The sequence below is a fragment of the Gobio gobio genome (genome assembly GCF_949357685.1).
Source record: "Gobio gobio genome assembly, chromosome: 3".
Lineage (NCBI taxonomy): Eukaryota > Metazoa > Chordata > Actinopteri > Cypriniformes > Gobionidae > Gobio > Gobio gobio.
This window is the reverse complement of record NC_137099.1, coordinates 29,833,683-29,837,404: the sequence shown is the minus strand read 5'-3', so window position 1 is coordinate 29,837,404 and position 3,722 is coordinate 29,833,683. Positions and strand designations below refer to the sequence as shown.

At 35.8% G+C, this 3,722-nt stretch overlaps 1 long non-coding RNA gene across 1 annotated transcript; it reads right to left on the bottom strand.

Moving 5' to 3' along the window:
• Positions 1-1,333: 1,333 nt before the first annotated feature.
• Positions 1,334-1,764, bottom strand: LOC307124330. Its single transcript, XR_013816249.1, has 3 exons — positions 1,650-1,764; positions 1,486-1,551; positions 1,334-1,396 (listed from the first exon to the last, which is right to left on the bottom strand). It is a non-coding gene; the product is annotated as an uncharacterized lncRNA (long non-coding RNA).
• Positions 1,765-3,722: the final 1,958 nt, after the last annotated feature.

Here is a 3,722-nt window from a genome sequence, read left to right as displayed (position 1 = left end):
AAGGATTAAGAAATATCAGTCATTCTCTCTCGTGATTCACATGCCATTCACATGCTCGCCACTTTCACAATAGTGGGATTCGACAAACCTAAAATAATCACATATTCACACAGTCTATTTGCATTTGTAAAGAGTTAAGAATGGCAAAGTGACAGCATTGTGAGGGCATTTGTTCTCAAGCACTCATGAGCGTTGTTGTCTGAAGGTTTTTTTTTTTTTGAGGGCGCAAGTCTTTTGGTATGATAATTAGGAGATTTGGACTCTTTGTCAAGCATAAAAACATTAGAAAAGTATTATGAGGGTGTTGACTAATCGCTCCGGTTGCTTTTTACACACACACACACACACACACACACACACACACACACACACACACACTGGTATTCCAGAGCCTGGAATTTAAAAAAACAAATGACATTAACGACATTAAATCCAAAATGGCCAACTTCTTCTTGGGTAAAGCTAATGACCGTTGCTGTGTTAGAAATACTAATATACTGCATATTGGCTTATATTTTTGTTGTCTATTTTTCAAAGAATAGTGTGAGGAAAAGTAGGCTATACAGCATACTACAAATAATATTTTCAAAGACCCAGCTAACAAAAAGTTGTTGACAGAACGTTTTGTTAACATTCCCTTTAAATTATGAAAACGTTATTTGGGAATGTTGTGTACACGTTAAAACGTTTTTTTTGGGGTCTCTGCGAACGTTACAGGAACATTCCATTCAAGCATTTTGAAAACATTACGAAAACGTTATTACGGAATGTTCTTTAAATGTTTAAAATGTGCGTTTTTTCATGTATTAAGAATATTTGTTCTTGGTTTATGTGAACATTGCAGAAACATTCCATTCTATCATCTTGAAAACGTTATGAAAATGTTATTAGTTAATGTTCTTTAAATATTTAAAATTTGCATTTTTTCCATGTATTAATGTGTTTTTCTGGGTTTATGTAAACGTTAAAGGAACATTCAATTCTGTAATCTTGAGAATGCTAGGAAAAACGTATAAACATTCCTCCAAACACTGCCCTGGGAATTTTTTTTTAAAGAAATATCAATTCAAACAATAACATTTGATAAAACATTACTACTTATATTTGTCAACACCAAAAACTGTAAGACACTACACAAATATTTTTCATATTTTAATATATTTTCAAATTTTATTTGTCAACCTTTTGCCAAGGATAAGTGCATTGTAAAGTACATCTAAATGAAAACAATATCATAACTGATATCTTATTTTGCTTTCACATTTTATATACTCAAACATTCCACAAACTGAAACATTCCAAATCGTATAACAAGATACTTTGTGTGTAAAACAACTAATTAAGTGTGTTGTGTGTCCTCTTTTCCAGAAGTCTCTGACACCTTAAATTGTGGCATCTGTAGAAACAAAACATAGTATTAGTATATCATTTGAATTGTTTTCTTTATACATTTTTTACAAACTACAAAAATGACAAAAGCCTTACCTTATCTCTGTGTGGTGCAAACTTCAGTGTTTCTGATATGAAGTCCTCAATTACTTTTTCCAGCACCTTGGTGTGATTGACGACAAGCATCTTAAAATCCAGTAAAGATACACAAAACCCAAACTTGTTACTGTTACTCAAGCCCCTGTCCCTTTTGTAGCTACCTGGCTTAATAACGGATTGAGTCTTGGACTGGTGATTCCCACACTTTATTGCGATCATCGTTGGACACCATAAACATCACCATCATGCATTGCGGGAATCAACCCGTAAGAGCTTTGTACAAAAAACAAAAACAGCAAATGAATAAACCATGAAACAAACATACATGAAAACAAATAAATAAACTAAATGATTCAAAACGTACTACAACATTACAAACAAACAATCTTTACACAAAGAAACAAAATCAAAACACACAGATAGCAGATGTCATAGACCGTACCTTGTTCTCCATTTAAACCAGAAGCTAAAAACTCCTTGCACCGTGAACTGTTGATGCTACGACCTTATGCGTCTAGGCCTTGTTCCGTACTGAACCGTTTGGACAACACTCAATATATCCACATCCTCCGCTCTCTCAACCGGATGTCAAAATAAAAGACCTTCGTTATCGTAACATAAATGAAACCAAAGAAAAGCTGTAAAACAAATACCACGCAGAAATACACAAATAAATCATATAAAGGAATATAAAGAAAAATAATATAAAAATAAATAAAACAAACAATACAAATCAAATTATTAACACTCCCACCAAATTATAAGTGCAAACATCACACCGTGTTTAGGTAAGTGTACAAGCACGAATAATTCCCCTTGTCCTCTTTTTTTTCTTTTCTTTTACTTAGTTTTTTTCTTTTCCTTTTGACCTTTATGACCCCCGAAAAAAAATAAAAATTCAGAAACATGAGTTTAGAAATATTAAAATAATCATTGATCTTACAATGTCTCAGTGATAAACCCTTGAAAGACCCTAATGTCCCTCCATTAATAAAACAAGTTTTTGCATTGGTCTTTCAACTATGGACAGTTTACTAATACGCTTGCCTTTTGCGTTAAGCTTTTAGTCACCTAGAAGAATCTTGAATCTAATACAGTACTGAGATGATTAGACTTGACTTTGTTGGCTCTTCTCAAGAGACGAGCTACAGCTCTGGTTGCCTTTGACCAAGAAGAAAACTTTGAAAGACCATCAAGCAGGCTCCAACTCCTTGTGCTCTCAGTATTTAAAACACAACATGACTTTACCTCTGGATTTCCAAAAAGAAGTTCAGGAACATGTTCTTCTGGCACAGACATTTCTTTGACCCACAAGAACTTTGGGCCAGTAAACCAGTTTGAGGTAAGTAACTCCTTCACTGTCAAACCCCTGGATGCATGATCAGCAGGGTTTTCCTCCGTCGGAACCTACTTCCACTGCTGAGGAGTTGTACTGAGATGTATTCTTTGTACTCGATTTGCAACAAAGGTGTGAAATCTGCGTGCCTCATTACTTATGCTATATCCTAATACTACTTTGGAATCAGTCCAGAATGTTTCCTCGTTAACAACACAGTCCAGTTCTCGCTTAAGCAAGCTACTCACTTTGACAGAAACAACGGCAGAAGCTAGCTCCAATCTGGGGATCGTTGTAACCTTAAGGGGTGCAACTCGTGATTTTGCCATCACTAGTGAGTGCACAGTGAATATCTCCATCCTTATTTTTAAGTCTCAAATATGAACATTGATCATACCCGTAGACACTAGCATCAGAAAAAGTATGAAATTCTATTTGAATAGCTCTTCCGAAACTAGATGGTGCATATGTTCGTGGTACATCTATTTTCTGCAGATTATTCAAATCTTGTCTCCATCGCTCCCACCTTAGATTGAGTGCGTCTGGTAGAGGATCGTCCCATCCACTGTCGCGCTTACACACTTCCTGCAGTGTTCTCTTTCCACTCAACAGAACAGGTACGATGAGTCCTAAGGGATCATAGACAGAAGCAACAGTAGACAATATGCCTCGCCGAGTAGCAGGCTGGTTTTTCAACTGAACCTTGAACTTCAAACAGTCTGATTATCTTTCCCATTGTATGCCATGAGTTCTTTCTAGGGGTAGCTCATCAAACGCAAGATTTCAACGTTTTTCACGACAAAGATCTTTTCTGAAGTGGGAATGCCATCCAGTACTATTTTGCTGTTTGATACAAATTTGTGGAGCCGTAGGCCACCCATAGCACAGAGATTCCTTG